The sequence below is a fragment of the Mus caroli genome, chromosome 2, assembly GCF_900094665.2.
Source record: "Mus caroli chromosome 2, CAROLI_EIJ_v1.1, whole genome shotgun sequence".
NCBI classification, from domain to species: Eukaryota; Metazoa; Chordata; class Mammalia; order Rodentia; family Muridae; genus Mus; species Mus caroli.
The window spans coordinates 154,058,460-154,079,619 of NC_034571.1; the positions used below are offsets into that span (position 1 = coordinate 154,058,460).

At 44.1% G+C, this 21,160-nt stretch overlaps 1 protein-coding gene and 1 long non-coding RNA gene across 13 annotated transcripts in view; one reads left to right on the top strand and one right to left on the bottom strand.

Moving 5' to 3' along the window:
- Positions 1–21,160, bottom strand: part of Ptprt (protein tyrosine phosphatase receptor type T) — a 1,083,833-nt gene that overhangs the window by 647,744 nt on the left and 414,929 nt on the right. The window lies entirely within an intron of this gene.
- LOC110290359 lies at positions 7,819–11,004 on the top strand. The gene is made up of 2 exons (XR_002377427.2): positions 7,819–8,124; positions 9,352–11,004. It is a non-coding gene; the product is annotated as an uncharacterized LOC110290359 (long non-coding RNA).

The following is a 21,160-nucleotide window of genomic DNA, read 5'->3' on the forward strand; positions in this document are numbered from 1 at the left end:
GTGTGTGTGTGTGTGTGTGTGTGTGTGCATGCACGCACAGAGGCCAGAGTAAAATCTTGGGTGTCATTTCTCAGAAAGTACTATCTACATTGTTCTTTTGTGGGGCTTTGTTGTTGTTTTGGTGTTTGGCTATTTACTTAGAAACAGAGATTTCTGATTGTCTAGAGGCCTCCTAATTAGGCTAGACTGTCTAGTTAGCAAGCCCCAGGGATTCAAATGTCTCCATCCAGATCCTTTTACAGGGACACTGGAGGGTTGAGTTTAGGTCCCCATGCTTGTATGTAATTCAAGCAGTTATACTGAATGAACTATCTTCCAAGCCAGCCCTCTGAGCAGTTAACACAGCAGAACTTAGATCTGGGGAGAAACGAGACTGCAGGGGGTGAAGTTGGAATAGGAATTCAGGCCACAGCCACATGCTTGCTGTGAGGTGACAAGGACAGGACATGGTCTCTGAGGTAGCAGTGGACAGATTCTTCTCCCAGGTCCAGAGGAGACCTCAGGAGTCCTGGGTGGTAGCCAGACCCCAAATCTGCACATGATTAGGTCACAGGTCCATAAGAATGCTAGGTCTGTTTTTGCTGCAAGGAGGAGCTACTCTGATTAAGGATGAGAGCAGGGTTCATCTATGGGTCAAAGCATGAACAGTTAGATCATTGTTGTTGATCAAAATACTTAGAACAAATGATAATACCACCTATTTTAAGGCAGAAAATATAGCAGAGGAGTAAGAAGAAAGAATGTAGAGCTGGAAGGACTGCAAAACACTCTTCAGGGCATGGTCTAGCCATTGCAAACAATCTCACAGCAGCCCTAGTTACCTGAACTGGACCTTCAGAAGACTGGGCCAAGCAACATCCAATCATGAATTGAGGAAGGGTTCATGGGGCCCTAACTTTCCTTGCTGAACTATTGGCAACCTATGGGTTCTGGGGAAGGGATAGTTATTGCCTTCAACTGGGTACCAAATGATAAGCCCATCAGGATCCAAAGGCTAATTTTAAACCTGTGGCCACAAATATAGATCTGGCTATAACTAATGGGTTACAGAACAAAACAACAACAACAAATATTATATGACTATAGGAAATGGACCTATGGAAAGGAGGGAGAGATTACAGAAGGATGGGGAGATAAAAGAGGGAGGGAGGAAGGAGCAGACAGGATACACTCTATGTTGCTCTCATAGAACATATTTAATCAGTAGAAAAAGAATGCTAAGTCTGGGATGAAATTATGTAAATGAGCCCTTTGGTGTCAGACTGTCTTTTAGTTACTATGAATGCAGCCAATAGGGCCCAGAAATCTGACTTCAGACACAGCCTCAGCAGGTCCCAAGGTCCTGAGAAGCCATCCCAATAGTTGAGCTACAAGACTCTGGGACTGTGGTCCTTATGGGCCTCTGGGGCAGTAAATCGTGTGGAAGGTTGTCATTGGCAATTCTGCAGATGGGACTTCCAAAAGCTAGGTCTTCTCTGTAAAGTGCAGGACTGGAAAACTAAATTTAGCTCTTCCATGCACCAGTAGGAAGACAGGAAATAGAGCCTCTTCATGCTCCAGAATGTCTCCAACAGCATCACTTGTAATATTGCAGCCCAGATGGTACTCACAAAGCCTATAGACCACAACCCCACAGAACACTATGGATGTAGATTTGCCAGGTTGAGAAGGTCAGAACTTGGCAAGATCTACAAGAAGATTTAACACAACCTCATGGTTTATAATGAGGTGGTAATAATATTTATTATGAAATAATATTTCATAGTAATATAATATAAAATACATTATGAAATATATTTCATAGTATGATATTAAGAAATAATATAATAATTATTATGAAAGTTATCTAATTCTTTTAATCTAAAAAATGTGTGTGTGTGTGTCTGTGTGTGTGTGTGTGTGTGTGTGTGTGTGTGTGTGTGTGTGTGTGCATGTCCAGGTATGCATGTGCTATGGTGTGAAAGTCAGAGGACAACCTTGGGTATCAGTTCTCACCTTTCACCTTGTCTCTTTACAGGAGTACTGGGACTATGGAACTGCCCATCATTGCATATTGCATACAGATTTATGTAGATTCTGGACACCTGAACTCAGGTCCTCATACTTACGAGTGCTTTATCCACTGACTCATCTCCCCATGTCCAATACCTTTCTTTTAAAGTACTCTATTAGTCAGCTTTTGCTACAGAAGCAATCAGAAATCTAAATAATGGACATGGGCCCTCAGTTCTTGCTTTCAGGTCTATGGATCAGTTACAGCTTAGCTAGGCATAGCCAAGGTTGGGTCCAGATTGGTTTAAAAGCTTTTCCATCTGCCCCTTCCAGGAACTGGGCTGAAGGATCAGCTGACACTTGTTTCTTCTAAGTGTGCACAGTAGGTGAAGCAGGGAGCAGAAACATCTGACAGCAGCTAAAAGTTTTTCTGGGAACCCTCTGCCACAGAGAAGCCTTGAGTCTAAGGCCCAAGCCATCTGGCCTTTGTCAAAATCAAATAAGATATGTTCTCTACCTCTGGGGTGGGATCGAGGGAGAAAACTTCTGCAGAGCCAAAACAGAAGTGTTCCCCAAGTACCCAGCAAAGACTGGGCAGACAATAGTATCTCAGTAACTGTTGGGTCTCATCCACAGACATTATGTTGATTGTCATCATTAGTCAAGGTATTTGCTAAGGATTTATTGTGACTCAGAAAGATCTAAATGCTGAGGCATAAACTTAAGGGGCAATCTTGGGAACAGTCCCCAGGAAAACACGGGCATCTTGGCTGGATAAAGCTGACTCTGGAGCCCATGAAGCCAATTAGATTATAGGAAGGAAAAGACTTAGGCCATGCCTGGTCCCATCCAAGCTGCCCTCAAGATCCATAGAAGAAGTGCCATCTCTTGGCACTATCAGTCTACAGCCAAGCCACAACTCAACCGCATATATCTTGACCTTCATCCCCAGATAAATCCCCATTCCATCATCACCAGGAAAGAGAAATTTTGAGGTGGAATTGATTTATTTCAACATACTTTTTCTAAAATAAATAAATAAAATAAAATAAATCTTCTGTGTGTTTATTTTTATTTCTTTTAGGCTGAAGCCTCACTCTAAAAATAGACAGTCTTTTTTCAGTAGCCCTGTCATTAGCAGTTGCTACAAACACTATGTGTCCCTCCCCCTCCCCTCCCCAGGGAACTACAAGCATACCACTTGAAAAGAGCAATTAGAACAGAAGTTTCCTGGGATTAGGTGACTGTAGTAGCTTGCAGCTCTTGGTGCTAGTGTCTCCAAGGGAATGGGTGGAAGCCAGGCCAGTCTTAGACATGCCCTGGCAGCTGTGGGGGCTAGCCCCATCCAAGTGGCTATGAGTGTGGTGTGCACTTCCTCTAGATAGTGAATCCACTCATGTCGCCAACTCCCACAGCTTTAACTGTGTATCCTTAACCATGGCTCTATGGTTTCCTTACTAGGAAGTGGGTATCAAAACTTCGAGTTATTCAGAGCATCCAGGCCAAGTCTCACACATGGAAGAACCATTTCATTTTAAGAGAGCATCCACCAATAGTGTTCTCGCTAGAGATAGACATCTTGCAGAAGAAGAGACAAACTGGACGCAGCCAGGGTCTTAGCACAGGTTTCTGGCAGATAGCTGGAGATCTGGGTGCACATATAGCTTGTAATGGAGGGGACGGCTGCCAGGAGGAATTCCTCTCTGGACGCAGAGTGTCTGTGTTGGACTGTGCCAGGGAAGGGTTTTCTAGAGCAAAGCCTGGGAGGCTGACTATAATTCCTGTGGCTGGCTTTTAGCTGGAGTGGATTATGTACAGGTTTGAAAAAAAAAAGTACCATGGCAAGTTTTGCCTGCCTTCTCCAAAACACAGACAGTGACACACAACCATCTTGTCTTTACTTTTGTCGATGTGTGTGTGTGTGTGTATAAATGTCTGTGTGCATATGGCTATAGATAGGTGTGCATGTTTGTGCTTACTCATGTGGATGACACCAGGTGTCTCCTTCAATCTCCCTCCAATTTATTTTTTGAGGCAGGGAATCTCTCTGATGCTAAAGATAACTGATTTGGCTAGCTAGCTAGCCTCTGACTTTCCAGTGCTAGGTGTATAGGCCCACACTACAGTGCCCAGGTTATTCATGGGTAATAGGACTTGAACATAGATCCACATGCTTGTGCAGGAAGCATTTTAGTGACTGAGCAATAATATCTCTAGTCCCCACATCTTGCATTTATACAGCATTTATCCTCTGAGTATTCTCAGTGTGTCCAGCACAAGGAATGGATAATGAGGAAACACAGAACCAACCAAACCGCCTCTCCTTGTTGAACCCATAATTTAAGGAACTTGATGCATTAGCAACACAATGTGCAGATGACAGAGATCATCTTGGATGACAAGGATGGATCAGGCATCCTCAAAAAGCCAAGAAGTAGCCCAAAGCTAGGCCCTGTGAGAAGCAATGTCACTATCTAGCAGTGGCAAGGAGGAGGACTAAAGTCAGCCTGGCTGTGAAAGGGAGCCCCTGGGAAAGGTTCCTGAGAACTATAGCTGGAGAGACACAAGGCCCAATCTATGGATGGTCTCCCTGCCGTGGGGGTCACTATTAAGAAGAGTTCAGCTCTGCCTGACAGCAAGGCACAGACAGAATCCAATAGAGCTGAAGGAAGACAAGACCTAAGAGTGAGAGGGGAAAGAAGTAAAGAACTAGTCTCCAGGCACAGGCAATTACACTGCTGACAGTTCACACCTCCAAGATGCTCTGTAGCCTCTGCACACACCTGGGAAGGCATACACTGGCATTTCATATTATGAAAAGGTGTCTGTATTCTACAGATGCTAAGGCACACAAGAATAATTCACAAGCATCTCGGAGAGGGGTTTTAAATCAATAAAACATATATGTGCCAGGAGTTGAATTGTGCCCCCGAAAGAAGAGATGTTTGAATTCTACTCCCTGGGGTCTCTATGAACAAGGCCTTATTTGGAAGTCGTCTCTGTGGAAGGCATGCAGCGAAGGAGACAGAAGGGACCAAATTCAATGACTATATTCATTGCAAGCAGAGGGACATCTGCACCCAGAAACACACAGAGAGAAGTCTATGGTGCTAGAGATGGAAATGAAATCAATTGGCCCACAAGCCAAGAAGACTTGCCCATAACGCCAGCCCCATGCTTGGCGGCTCAGAGATGCCTAGCCACAGAAAGGCAGAGAAAAACCCAGTACATGAGTGCACATGAGTCCTAGAGGTCACAAACGGAAGTTGCCGGCAGGTGTGCTCAGATTCAATAAGCCCCACCTGTGGGATGAGGCCAAACAATGGTGAGCTGAGATATCATTGTGGCCATGTCATCTCAGACATTTCTTATGACTAACCAAAGATGACACTCTCATTGCACCTTGCAGACATGACAAGGGGGTTGCAGAGTGATGGGGAGAGGCCCCAGCACAAACACTAGGGGGCAGAGCTGGGATTTAAGTAGGGGACATCCCATAGCTTGCTTTTAGGTCGCAGACTATATGTAAACAGTCCTTGTCTACAAGCCACATGCTCTGGAGAGAGAAAAGTTCTTTATCTCTGTAAGTTATTCCCCTCTACCCTGGCATAAGCCAGAAGAGACCAGGATTAAGACTCTTACAAGAGGACAGGAACATAAAACTTAGTGCTAAACACATCCCGTGTGGGCAGTGGGATAATTCAGTGAGAAAAGGAGATTTTTCACTAAGCTTACAAGCTCGTGAACACACACACACACACACACATCAATCAATCAATCAATCAATCAATCAATAAGTGAAATTAAAAATAAACACATTCAGTTCTAAAATGGCCTACCATAAGAGCCAAACTTGTGAAACTTGTTACAGCAGAAATGTAACACAGATTATTTCTAAAAGTATTTAATTTTGAGTACAGGGGACACAACTCACAAAAATTCCCAACTATCTATCTGTTCTCATTTTTTTCCCATGGTTGTCTTTTCCCAGGGAAAACTTCCTTCCACAATACCGCTGCAGCCTCCTACAGCTGCCCCCTCCTGTTTTTCTGTGGAGAAAAGAGCGCCTGTATCCCATTTTTACCTTCTTAGACAACCTGAATCCCTCAACTCCTAGCACAGACTTGGCTACAAAACCCTGGCCAATAGGGCAGAATGGCTGTGCTAATCTGAGATGCTCATCCCAGGCACAATGGACAAGAACTTCTGCTAAGACTGATGTTCTGACATGAACAGACATAAGCTTTCTTAGCTTTGAGGTCAATAAGTAGAAAGTATAGACACTGAACTGTCCCAACTCTACCTGCCCTAGCACATATGAGGGGAGCATCAATGAGGAACAGAGCCATAAATGGAGAAAGAATAGGAAGTCTCAGGTCTAGCACTAGAGCCTTGAAATGAAATTTGGAAGCAACTCCATCTAGAAAGTAACTCTATCTGAGAAGCCACTTCATTGTCCAGGTAGCCTAGTGGTCTACGCCATGACCTCTGTGTCTCCATTCGGCTAGACTTGGGATGCTGTCCCTCACACTGAAGATGCAGACAGGGTGGTTTCCCATCCTACCATCATGTTCAGGCATTCTAGCCCCAGCCCTGTTACTTTGGCAGGATGAAAATGAGAGTGTGGGCAGAGTTGGGCAAATCCAGGAGGTACGAGGGATGGAGGCTTGGGTGGACTCATCCTGGCAATGAGATAGGGTTCTGTTTCTGAGATGCAAAGGAAAGGCAGGGGAGAGCCGTGCCTCTGCCAGAGGGAATTAATCCAAAGCCAGAGGGAGGAACTGGCAAGTGAGGCTGGCACAAATGAGCTGTGCAAACAGGGCCCAAGGCAACTCTCTGCTGCCAGACTGCTCTGCCTGGGAGCCTCTGAGGAAAGCGGGGAGGTGGGGGTAGAGCCACAGCAGCACAGCAGGAGGCCTGTATGGGCCACCTAGCTCTTGCTGCTGGGGTGCACGTGTTACATAGTTGTATGCCACCTTGATACAAACTAGGGTCACTTGGGAAAAGGGGACTTCAATTGAGAAAATGCCCCTACCAGATGGTACTATGGGCAAAGCCTGTGTTCCATTTTCTTAATTAGTGAATGATGTGGAAGTGTCCCACCCATTGTGGGTGATGCCACCCCAGTGGTGGTCCTGGGTAATGTAAGAAAGCAGGCTGTGCAAGCCTTGAGGACCAAGCCTCCATGTTCCTCCATGACCTCTGCTCCAGTTCCTACCTCCAGGTTCCTGCCTTGAGTTTCCGAGCTAATTTCCTTCCATGATGGACTGTGATTGGGAAATGTAAGACAAATAAACCTGTTCCTCCCCAAGCTGCTTTGTGGAATTATGCTTTACCACAGCAATTGAAAGAAAACTCAGACAGTGGACAGTGGCTGAGGCACCTGTCAAAGCAAGGACTCTTTGTTAACTATTCACGCCCTTGATATTTCTCTGCTGTACACTTCTCTCATTGCCTTATCTTTGAAAGTTTAGTAAAATACAAAAGTGTGTGTGTGTGTGGTGTGTGTGTGTGTGTGTGTTTTGGAGAAAGAAAGACAGAAGGAAATGGAACTGAGTTCCAAATGTGATGGTGGAGCATAGAAAGGAAGTATAAGGCAAGAGAACTAATTGAGATCACCAAGAATAGAAATGAAAGAAAGATGCAGCCATAGGAATAGAAGTTCCCAAAATATACTAAAATATAAAAGAAAGCTAATCCCCACCCTTAACAACCAGAAGAACTTCTGGTGGACTCTCTGGTTGCAGATTAACTTTGGAAAGGAGCTCCTGGCATGGGCCGCAACATACAAAGGCAGACATTAGTGTAACCACAGGGCAGAGTCCATGGTTTCCAGAGACAGTGGGACCAATCATCAGTGAAATAAGGGAACTAGAGTCAGTCAGAAGTGTCCAGTCATGTCAGAATGAAGAGAGTGGAAAAGTAGCAGCCTGGGCTGAGACCATGAAGGCAGAGCCTATAGAGACACAAGGCACAGCCAACTGCTGGATGCAGCTCAAGGTATGAAAGGAAGGACCTGCATTTTACACCATCTCTGCTTATTGCAAAAGTTAGGGAATAATGTCAGCAGAGACCAGGACTCAGCAAAAAGATGGGAAGATACCTGGGAGAACCACCCTTGTCTCCAGGCCTGTAAGTATGGTGGGTCACATAATAACAGTGTAAGTTGAACAAAAGGAAAAACAAAACAAACAAACAAAAAACTGGTGATAGACAAAAGTGGGTGATCAGTCCAGAAGAGGGAGACTCACAGAAAAAAAATGAGTGCAAATGTGTCCAAGGGAGGTGAACCCAGAGAGAAAGAACAGCCACCCTGGCAGCCAGCCTCTATGCCAAGTGTTAGGGCCTGAGTGTCAAATGGCTTCTACAAGCTCCCTTTTGAACAGCTGATCCCCATCCGGCACAGCTGTATTGGATGATTGTGAGATCTTTAGAAGGTAGGGCCTAGCTAGAAGAAATTGTCTACCAGGGTGCAGTGCCAGGGACACAAGAGGCAGGTCTTGTTTACAGGGCAGTCTCACTTCCAACCTGAGCTCTTTGTTTTATATCTGTTGCCATGGATGCGAGGGAGATGCAACTCACATCACCATGGACTGAGCCACTTGAGCCACCATAGCTTTCTCTGCCATGATGGACTGTGAACAAGGCAAAACAAACCTCTCTCCCCTGAAGCTATTTGTCAGGTACACTGTCACAGGAATGAGAAAGGTCACCAACAGCTGAGGACAGAAGCAAAGCACCTGCCTGTCCCCTTCCCTGAATTCAGATTCACTGTTAGGCTTCCACAGCATGGGAAGCAGGGACAGAAGCTCTTTCGATGCCACAGATACCTGTGTATCTACTGTAAAGGAGACTAGAATCGGTTACTCAAACCCTGAGATACACAAGGCTGGGGCAAGGGTCAAAGCCATCCCTGTGGTAGTCCCATCTGCACCATTCTTGGGAATCGGATGAGCCATGTTTGGTTCAGTTGTTGCTCATTCACTGTCAAGTTCATTGCAGTTGTACCATGGAGAGCTGTGATGGTCAGCTTAGACAGAACTCAGCATCCCAACTTCTGTCTCTATGGCTTGCCTACAGAAGAAGTGATGAAATAGAGGTCATGAATGAAGGACCTTTCTGATATTTGGTTTAAGAGGAAAGTATGGCACATGACCATACATTGTTGTAGCCTTACCTAAATACAGACAGGGATCTTCGAAGGCCTACTTGCCTATGCAAGAGGAAAAAAAAAAAACATATTAACGGCACAATGAACAGAGGATGCTGCCAGAGGAGTCTCTGAATTTCCTTAGCTAGTAAAAAGTGATTCCCACACTTCTTCAGGACAGTTGAGATAACATCATTCTCTCTTTACAGATGGAGAAACTGGGAAACTCACAGACATTATCCAGACAGTAAGAGCAAGGACCGAAACAGCCCATCTGGTGACAAAAGAGTAGCCTCCATCTTCCCAATACAAACAGCATGTACTCATGCTTGCAAGACATAGAAAGCTACAGTCCTGTCTCCCAGGCCTGGCAGCTCGTGCTCATGTGTGTACAAGATCAGAGGAGCAAAGTGCAGACTTCATTCTGCTGCTGGTGCTGCTTAACTTGAGCAGGAAGCTCTCCCTTGCTGAGAACAAGAGATCAGCTGCTCTGCCAGCAACTGCCTGCTCCCTGACACCAGGCTGCATACCATCAGAAAGAAACACAATCCAGTTACTGGGTGGAAAGTGAGTCACATCTGCCCCTGGATACACATAGAAGCAACAGGCATGCCACTCTGATTAATAATGAAAGGCTTGGCACTAGCACATTTCATTGTAAAAAGAGAGGGAGCCAAATCCTAGCTCCCTTTTCTACCAAGCTTAGGAAAGCATAAAATGGGGTGGGGGGAAGATTGCAAGACCTGAGGGGTGGAGGAAGAGAGAGAAGAAGGCGTTAAAGAAATAAAGAAGCAAAGAAATCTACCTGCCCAGGTGGCAAAGAAGCATGCATTTTATACTATTCCAAGAGCCTGCAATTCCACAGAGCTGTGCCATTTGTTTCTTGTACTGGTTTTAGGAGTACATTCTGTTGTTCAAGAAAGACAAAGAATAAGTGAAGCTTACCATTTTAATCCAGCTCCCCAACTGAGGACCTGAGAAACTGTTATCCATGCCTACTCGACCACACGATGAGAGTTGCATCTCTTCTCAGATAACCCTCCTCTATGCACAGGTTCGAAGCTCCCTGGATGAGAATGAGCATACCTTGGGCAGGAGACAGAATAATGTCACACTAGTACAAGCAACCTCTCTGATGGGCAAGCCATCAGGGTCACCCAAGTTGCTGGATGCTTGCTTTGTGGCATCTGCCTCCTACTGACTGCTCTAGTTTTGTGTTGCTGATATGTCCACGTGTTGCCAGTTACATCATAGGAATCATTGCTAAGTTGTTGGTAGCAAGAAATGTAAAGCATTTGACTCTAGTTCCTCTCCCCACCATTGCACACCCCATGGAGTCACTGGGATCCACTGGTAGGCTAGTCAGCCTGGGCTGAAGAATGGGAATATTGGTTGAGTTCCGGCACAAGGACAGCTTATGTGACCAGTTGGACGTTCTAACTAATGTATCAGGCCCTGCCCCATGCATAAACCATTAGTTCTTGGAATTTTAATGTAGTATCTTGACTTCTGGCTGAGCTAACAACATATCCCATCAGGTCAATCTCTACCTAAGCCCCATGATTCCTGAGCTTCATGGATAATAGCCAATGCTATCCCTAACCCCTGTCACTCATATAAAGATATAGTATTTGTCTTCATGTCCTTGAATTTGTATCCCCCCCTGGACCCCCCATTTCCCATGTATAAAAATCAAATCTGCATCTGATATCACTATGTGTACACCGTGGGCAGAAGAAAGCAACCTCAGTTAAGAAGAATGGTCAGGGGAGATGCTGCAAGTTTTAGAAGTGAATTAACCTACAGTGAGGGAATGGAGGCATCAATAAACACTGGTTGCAATAAAGCAATTAAAAATTCGACATCCCCCTGCCAAAAAAAAAAATTTTTTTTGTCCAGCTTTTTAGTTGTATCTAGCTTGAACTTGAGTCCAGTGTCAGTGGCTAGGGGAAGATGCATCTTACCATCTGTTTCTGAATAGGCTAGAAATATTTGGTTAAAGAGGTTAAGCCTAGGGGCATCATTAATGACTTTTTTTGATCCAACTTGTATTAATTAGGATACTGTTAGCTATTGTAACAAATAATCCCTAAAGCATTGTAGCTGAACACACACACACACTAGTTTTTACTGATTAAATAATAGCCCTGCTCAGCAGACACTTCTTCAGAAAGTGATTCATGGAACTAGGCTTCTTGAGTACTTGACTCCATCATCTCTCGGAAGCTTGGGCTTATCATCACCCAGACAAAGTCTCAAGAGTGAAGGTGGAAACCAGTGATCCTATGTTTAAACTGATTGATCATGAGAGGACATGCAGCTCTTAAATGGATGTTCCTTTGATATGCAGGGCCCTAATGAAAGTGAGGCAGCCTGGGAAATGTAGTCCTTGGTCACAGGGGCTGGTCTCCTTGTTCTCTTCCAGACTTAGGTGGAATACTGTTTCAAGGAGCTATGCTGCAGACTCAAATGATGGTTATCTAGCCATCTGTATGAGTTTGAGTCTTACTAGGAAATTTCCATAGATCTCAGCCTTGGAGAGTTAGTCTGCATTTTCCTTCAAATGCCTTCATGGGTATTTAGTAGGAAAATGGGAAAGTGAAAGCTAAGGTCTCAAATCAGAATAAATAGAAAGACTTGGGCTCAAGGAAGATGAATAACTTCCTTATAGGTAACCAGCTCCACTGTCCCTTCCCCACACTGTATACCACTTCTGGCCAGAGGCCACAGGACTGAAACTCAACACCAAAACATCAGGGATAAAGAAATCTCCCCATGGAGTTGGTATGGGCCAATGTTTTCCCGCTGTCTCTTAGACCTATGGGCCTGCACCATTCTTCCCTGCAGAGTTATGCTATGTACTGTAAGAGAGATAGATATTTGATAGTATATATGAATTGCACTCATAGACACTAGGACTCCCGGTCCCAGGTATGGAAATCTAATCTGTCTGTGATATCACTATGTGGGCACACCTAGATTTTGTGATTCATGAGACTGACTAGCAGGAACTCAGCATCTTCATGTGCAATTCAAGACTACAGTGAAGGTTAAATAAAATCGCATGTGCAGATAGCCAGCAAAGTGGCTAGTGCACAATCGAGGGTCCACAAATGCCAGCCAAGGGCAGCCTCTGTAGCTCATTCCCTGGCCCCCATCAGTCTTCCATTTGAACACGGGAGGGTAATGTTCCAAGTGGATGAGGATTTAATGCAACTGCCATTTGATTTAATTTCCAAATGCGTTAAAACTGTTAATTCAACACATCAGCATGCAGCTGATGAAGTAGTCAAAATAATTCAAGGGAACCAATACTTGTCAGGTTTTATTTATCCACATTTTCGCTTCTTTAAAATAAGCTGGTCTCTGTGCCTGTATAGAGTACAATATACATAGATATCTCCCTGTTAGTTTCCCACACACACATATGTTCAAGTTGGGTTTTTCACTCTTTTTCCATCTGCCATTTCTCTCTTCCTATGAAAAGCTAATAGGGATGTTATCAAGAGCAAGAAAGTGAGAGGCTGAGGTGGGGCAGCTGGGGAATGTGGAGATGATGTAACTGACAAAGACAAGCATCACACACAGAAAGAGACAGAGAGAGAGAGAGAGAGAGACATAGACAGACAGATGTACATAGAGCCAGACACAGACACACAGAACCATGTTTGCCTAGACTCTCTCTCTATGTGGCCATTCTCTCCAATATAAGAAAGCTAGTCTTCTATTCCATTTTATGTTTAGGGAATCATGGAATCAAATTTCCAATTAATATAGCAAATACAGAGTTGGATCATAGTCTGAAACCATGGCCTCAGACTTCTTTTTATGCATTTTGGTATGACAACTAAGATAAGGGATCATATAAGCATCCATCAAAGCAAGGATGTGATGGAAGCCTGAGAAGACTATCATATAGAAAACTAAGTCTACAAAGAGGATGAGGCTGCTAAGGCTTCTCTGAGGACTGGCAGGAAGTGGGAGGCTAGGAGAGGGTGGCTCAATGTGAAAAGATATCCAACCTTCAGGTTTAACTTGGACTGGATACACATGCTTGCACATGAAGCACTCCTGAGGAAATGGGTAGTCTTCCCTTAAAGGGGACTAAAGAGGGCCCAGAACCTTTTTCTTTAAAATAGGATGATCTAATGGCCATAGATGGGCCTGTATAATTAGCATGACTGGAGGAGGTGGACTCAGGCTCCAAATCACAGCCAGTGTAGATCAAAGGGAAGCCATAAGGAAAAAACAGGGCATTCCAAAGCTTGCAGGTTCTACTGGAGGAAATGCAAACTTAAAGCAAAAGAGACAGAGAAGCAAGATAGCTGCAAAAGAGATACAGCTTCCTCGGGGGTAGACAGAATGGAGTTTAAACAAGGAGAGACTCTGAAGGAAGGAAACATCTCTTATCAATTAAGGTAATACGTACCCCCTCAAGGTAAACACACTCAGACACTCAGACGTCTCACTGGGTTCCATATATAATGTGCAGTTCTCATGTGTCAATCAAAAATAAGATCAAACTTTAATAAAAATAATATAAAGAAGGGATGGTGAAGTGCCCCTAGTATAGCTTCAGGCTCATAGATTGTGACTTGGAACATTCCGTGGTCAGATGCGTGGGTGTCCCCATGTGCCAGGTACTGTCTCAGTATGGTAGAACCAGCAGAAATCTGGACTCACACAGATTCTTGCTTTAAGGACCTGTGCTCTAGCAGAAGATATGAGCAGCATATACCACAGTCCTGATGTTAAATGCCAATGTTTTCCCCCTAAAAACCAATGTGGTCCCTAAGATGGATCTGTTGGGAAGTGGTGAGACTGTTAAAAGAGGAAGCCTACTGGGAAGTCTGTAATGGTTACTACTGTCAAGTTGACCTGAAACTGAAATGCCTAGAAGATAGGTAGAGCCCTCTTCTACTTTATCTACAGCAGAACCCTAGTTCAAAGACAATTAGATCAGAGATCTGTGACCTATTAAATGGATTAGTAGGATTCATAATTCAATGGAATCATACATTAAGAAGTGGTGGAAAATAACAAGGTTGGGCCATTGGAGGATGTATGTAAAGGTAAACCTGACCTTGGGAATCCTTATCTTTCTCTGGTTACTTACTTTCTCTAGTTAGCTTCTTTTCTTTGATTCTTGTCTATCATGAAGGATTCCCTTAGCCACATACTCTGCCACTATTATGGTATTTTGCTCAAAGACATAAGATCAAGAAATTGTAGATTAAGCTTTCTGCAAATATGAGCTAAGACAAATACTTCCTTTAGTTCTTCAGTTGAACCTTTGACCATTGTCATACAAAAGTAACTAAAGCAGGCTAAAAGGTCATCTAGGGTTTCCTATCCAGGGAACTACAGGACCTTAGTCTCTTCTGCTTTTGCTTCCTGACCATTAAGTGAGCAATATGTGCTGATTCCTGTTTGACCATGTGGAAAGGATAGTGCAACATGGTTACTGCCCCTGGAACAGAGACAGCAGGGCATAAGCCTCCAATGGAGTTGATGATTGCTATGCACATAAGGCTTGTGTGTGTGTGTGTGTGTGTGTGTGTGTGTGTGTAGCTTTATGTTTTTCCTGAGAGAAATATTCTCCCCTCCAAGGTTAATGACTCCATGATAATCAAAGACAGCAAGAGTCCAGAAGGCAAGGGTGTGTCTATATTCCTTAGCAAAATGGTAAATACTGAGACCTTCAGGACAGCTCTTAAGGCTGTGGGAAAGAATTCTGAAAACATGAGTTCAAGAATATATAGTTTTTCAACTATGTAAAATATAAGGATGTAATAGGAATTATATGAGGAGCTTCACAGACCTAAAAGAACAGAGGCAGTTGCACTGTGAGCCAGCTTGTAAGAAAAATACAAAAGTTACAAAAGCAGGCAGATTCCTGAGTTCAAGGTCAGCCTGGGACAGAGCTAGGTTGGGCCCAGTCATGGGAGAAATGGTAATCTCAGGACAGGAACCCACCCAGCTAGCTCATTGTCTGTTATGACAAGGGCAGACAAATATCTGAATTCAGTTACAATGTTAAAAAAAAAATGTGCTTGCTGTCTCTTTCTAAGAATCAAGGGGTTGGGGTCATGGGATGCAGACTCAGGATAATCAAAAGGAACCTGGGGTAATGACTGAATTGATATGTAAATAAAAGACTGGACATTTGATCTGTAAAAAATTAGCTATCCAGAGAGAGTTTTGGAATTGCAAGAGAGAAGTGTCTCCAGAGAGGGCTTTCTAGAAAGCCCTACCATGGCCTTTCAACACTCCACCAAAAAGTCCCAAGCAATAGATTTTGAGACAAAGTTTTTTTTTTCTTTTGACATGTTATTATCTTAGATATTTTGCTTAGCAATGATTCTCACATGCAAAAGGAAGCCGAAGTTTAGCATAAAGGGTTAAAGCTGCAGAAGATAGAGCTGAAAGTGGGGTGAGTGCTTTGTTAGAGAAGGCAGTCAGAGACCTCTCTGAGAGGCTGCTGCCAGGGCAGAGGTCAGTGTGAACAAAACAAGGGAGTTATCTAATTACCAGAAAGAAAACAGTACTTCTGGCAAAGAGGAAAGCAAGTACAAAGGTCCTGAGGTCAGAACCAGCTTGTTATCTTTCAGTGAAGAGATGAATCAGTGTATTAGAGAAGGGGTAAGGAGACTAATGTGCAACTGGGGTTCAGAAGACAAAGAGGCAGAAGTCTGACCTAAAGGCCATGGCAAACAGCATAAACTATGTTCTGCGTATGATATAAACTGCTAAGGGTGATGTGGTGTTTGGTATACACTGTGTTTATGTGTGTGTGTGTGTGTGTGTGTGTGTGTGTGTGTGTGTATGGGTATGTGTGTATGGGTGTGTGGTATGCATGGGTGTGTGTGTATGTGTGTGTATATATGTGAGTGTGTGTATGTGTGTGTGTATATGTGTGTGTGTATATGTGTGTGTGTATGTGTGTGTGTGTGTGTGTATGGGGGTGTGTGTATGGGTGTTTGTGTGTATGGGTATATATGTGTGTGTGTGTAAGGGTGTATTATATTTATGTGTGAGTGTGTGCAGCTGATCAGCAACTTGTATCTTCCTCCATCACACTCATCCTCATTTTCTGAAACAAAGTCTTCTCATTCAACCTGTAAATCACCAATTCAGGTAGGCTATCTGGCCAATATGCTCCAGGGATCCTCCTGTCTTTGCCTTCCAAGTTCAGGGATTATAGACAGGTGTCATCATTGCGGGCCTTTATATATGTCGTGGGGGATTTGAACTTAGTTCCCTGCCACTTGCATGACAAGTACTTTAATGAGTGAGTCATCTCCTCAACTCTGAAGGATGTAAAATTTGCTTTCAAATTATCACTAAGGGTGCTACAGGAAAAGCAGACCTCAGTCAGGTAAGATTCAAGCAAGAAGGCAGCTGGAATATTCTTGCAGCTGAACAGAATGGGGCATGACAAATCTAGCCCTCTTCCTGTCTCTAGACAGAAAGTTTTGGGACTCACGGGCCTGTATATTTTCATCTGCATATTCCCTATAGCTGCTTTTACTATGGCAGTAGAGGGAGTTACAACAGAGGCTGGATGCCCCCAGAAGGTGAGGATAGACAGCAGCATGCCCTATGCCAGAAGCTTGCCAATCTGCTCTAGCACATGGAAGGACAGAGATGGTGGAGGGTGGTGGTTTCTATACAGACATAGGAATGAAGCTAGACCCCAGCCCAAATCTTTGAACCCCCAAGCCTGGCCTCTGGGTCACTAGACCCTAGATAATTTTATTGTTGTTGTTGTTGCCTCTGACTACTGCCACGGGGGAAAAATGTGTCCTTCAAAGGGAGGTTTTGTAGTGCTCCAGTGGCTCCAAGAACACACCCATGGAAGCATTTGGCATTACCTCTTCTAGCGTGCATTTGTTCTCTGTAGTTGCTCTCACTGAGGAGCAACAGCCAGCAGCTTTGGATGTTTCAGGAGGCCACACACACTGTGGAGTCCCTGGAGAATATCTGTGTCCCATTCCCATATCACAGACCTTTTTATTTCCGTGTGTTCGGCTGACTTACTCACTCTCATATCTCATTCTCAATTAAACCAGACTTTCTCCAAAATGCAGAGGGGACCTGTATCCAGGGCATCAGCATCCACAGAAGGAGTCCTCAACTAGTGACTTGGGAAGAATACCAATGTTCCAGCCTCCTATGAGGTCTTACCTTTAAAACCCACACTCTCTCTCCAGGAAAACTGAAACCCAGGGGTCTAGAGGGGCCAATGCCCCCTTTATTGGGTGGCATTTCTCTGTTCAAATGCTAAATCAATAGTGTCTTGAATTCACCCACAAGCTCCTAATCTTACTCTAGACATCCCATCCCCCATGTACTGCCCCTGAGAACACCTTACTGGAAAAGCTAGCCACTGTGCACAGGCAGGTCCACGGATGAATGCAGAGTAAATGCAGAGATTTTGCTTCATGGTGGTATACTGTCTGTGAACCATGCATGTGGGTGCCCTGGAGTCCCATGATTCTATTAGAATAAAGCTCCAGCTCTTATGCAGATGCAAAGAACTTTCATTGCCACACCCAAACACGTCACCATTGCATATCTCTTTATTTGATTCTTGCTTGTAGTGTTTCAAAACTGACCCAGCCTATCTCTGTCCACACACTTGCCAAAGCCACAGGATCCATCACTTATGGGACGACTCAGAGCCTCCCTCCCACCCTTTTCAGGACTGCATTGCTCACTTCACGTTGTGTTACAGGACCTACCATTCTGGATTTTGTAGGAAATGTGAAGCAGAAGGGGGAGCTATAGGCAGGCTTACATTTGTCACTTGAAAGTTATGTGAGCTTGAGAAATATTCATCTTTGCTCCTTTCATTTATAGAGAGGGTTATTAACAGCCTGCTTCAGAGGGTTATTGTGAAGATGCTTAAGCTCATGTAACAGGTGCCTGATAACTCCATGATAAGTGCTGTAAGTTTGCATGTGTCGTCTAGTCACACCACAAACGTATCATAGCATCTGACATGTTCTTGACGCAATAAATAGTAACTAAAAAGAAGATGATAAGGAGTCAACAGCTTCAGTCATCCCAGATTTCCAAGTATAGCTATGAACTCAAGTGTATGCAGATTGGGTTCAAACAGAATGGTCTCCACATAGGGTCATATGTTTGAATGCTTAGTCACCAGAGAGTGGAACTGTTTGAAAGGATTAAGAGGTGTGGCCTTGTTGGAGGAAGTGTGTCACTGGGGCTGGGCTTTAAGGTTTCAAAAGCCTACCCAGGTCTAATGCCTCTCTTCTTGTTCCCTGCAGATCTGGTTGGAGAACTCTCAGCTACTTCTCCAACATCATGACCACCTTAATGTTACCATGCTCCCCAACATGATGATAATGATCTAATCCCTGAAACTATAAGACAGCCCCAATTAAATGCATCCCTGCTTAAGAGTTGCCATCGTCATGGTGTCTCTTCATAGCATGGTTTATCTTCATAAAACAGTGACTAACACACAGACTCAAGAGTAGTAAATGAGCAAAATAGACTAAGATAAGAGGGCAGCCAGCTGCAGAGAAAACATGCTTAAAACATATAGCCCACTGTCACCAGCCCAGGATGCAAGATGATTAGTTTCAGATGTAGAGAATCTTTAAACATCTTGAAGAAGCTTTTAAGCATGAAAAGCAATATTTAAAGAAGAAGACAACATAAACAAGTCAATCCTGAACATTGTAGGTAAAGCAGCTCTGCCTCTGACATCCACCCACAAGCTGCATCTGATGACCTTGGTCCTCTCTCTTTCAGAAGAGTGAGTCCTAAATGCAATTTAAGTTGAAATCTCCACACTCTGGAACAGCATCCCTTAAGCCAGGACAAGGAACAATGGCCAGAGCCTTTGGGCAATGTCTCCTAAAAATGGCAAAAAATAAAATTGTTGATAATAACAGACATAATATTGTGGGTACTTACCTAGTGCTAGGGTCTATACATGTGACATTGTCTCTCGGGCCCAGGGAGCTGTGGTAGTTAGAATGAGAGTGGCACCCACAGACTCATACATTTTGATGCGTGGTCTCAAGGGAATAGTGCTATTTGAAAGGATCAAGCAGTGTGGCCTCATTAGAGAATGTGTGTCACTAGAGGTGGACATTTAGGTTTTCAAAAGCTCAAGCCAAGCCCATATTCTTTCTCTTCTTGCTGTCTATAGACCCAGGGGTAGAACTCTCAGTTATTTCTTGAACAACAAGTCTGACTACAAGCTAGCATGTGCCTTGTCATAATAGACTAAATCCCTGAAACTGTAAGCCAGCCCCAATTAAATGTTTTCTTTTATAACAGTTGCCTTGGCCATGGTGTCTCTTCACAGCAATAGGACACAGACTAAGATGGAACCCATCAGATAAATAATGTATCCTATAGTATAGATAAGGAAAATGGGGCCAGGAGTAAATGTGAGTTCTAACTGAAGTCACCACAGGCAGCAGAGACTAAGGCCAAAATTGAAGTTTAGGTGTGTTCTAATCTGCAGTCCCTAATCGTGACTCAACCATTATGTCCCAGTTGGACTCACCTGATGATCCACACATACCTCTCATTTTTTTAGAGACACTAACTCCATAGTGAAATGTTCTGAGCACTTGGAAGGATATTAAATGGGCTTGGATACCACATTTAAAAATTACCAATGTGTGACTATTAGAATGCAGCTGAGTAACTCTGGTTTAGGACAGCCATGTCCTTTAGCCAAGCAAAATACCACGGCATGGACAACACAGGCAAGCTCAGAAACAGGTAGGGGAGAATACGAACATTTATGAGCAGTGGCCTGGAACAGGTAGGCACAGGATGGGCTGTCAACTGAGTGAAACCTCAATTACAGAGTAATCTAACATATAGCCAGTACATTATCACAACTCAATAAACAGCTCTTCAGAATTAAGTAATTCCAATTTGCTTTCATTTCGGACTGAGTTGCCTAGTGAATGCTGATACTACCCACCGCTAAGATTAGTCTGCAGTCTTCCAAGGCTGTGATTTTCACTCTGCTCGGATACTGGGTGAGCCAAGCAACATGAGGGTATGCTAGCTTGCAGAGTTTGAATGAATGACATAAAGCATAAAAGGTGGCCCATGTAACCAGGTGATGTTCGTGACAGAAGGACCATCTCCTGAGTTTCTGTGACTCATCAGCCAAAGGTAGACACTAGAGAGGACCCAGAGAACTCTGACTTAAGAGCATCTAACACTGATGCTCCCTGGCTACATTTTAATACATCTTCCCTCTTTCCTTATGCTCAAGTATTACTACATGGGGATTAAGCAACAGCCTTAAATGATATCTCCAAAGCAACGGAGGTACTGGGTGAGATGCCCAGTCCCACTCACTGAGTCCTTCATGTCCTTACCTGGGGACACTGACCTCATGTGCCATTCATTTGCTCATTTCTCAGAGCACAAGTATCAGACAGCTCTAAGACTTCTGCATTGATCATCTCACTGCTCCCTCACGACATCCTCCCAGGGAGAAAATCTTATAACCCTGTTTCCAGATGTATCTGCTAAGGCCTTAAGAGGCTTATATCATGTTCCAAGTCACAGCGATGGATCAAGATAGGCCGGGGATTCCAAGTGAGGCATCTTGACTCAGACATTACTGTGTATGTGGAAGAAATCCACAGCTGGATGTTCATGCCTGACTCCTCAGGCTGTCTGTGTGATAAGTGAAATCTGTCACCACTCAAGAGGAGGGATGACAATGTGGACTACTGCTCCAACAGCATGTAGGCCACTGACTCAGCCAAGGCTAAAGATTTTAGTGGGGAGTGGCCTTCTTCATAAGACCCTGGCCTCAAATTGTCTCATCCTCTGCCTTCAAGTAGCTACTGGACAAGCACTGCAGGCTGACTGGCTTCCTACGGTTACCAGTGAGTGACCTTGCCTCTCATTTCTTGTGTGAAGGCAGAGACATCTCCTCCTCCCCTGTTGCCTGCACCCCTGTGGCACTGATTATAACATTGTGATACCAGGAGCCAATGAGGC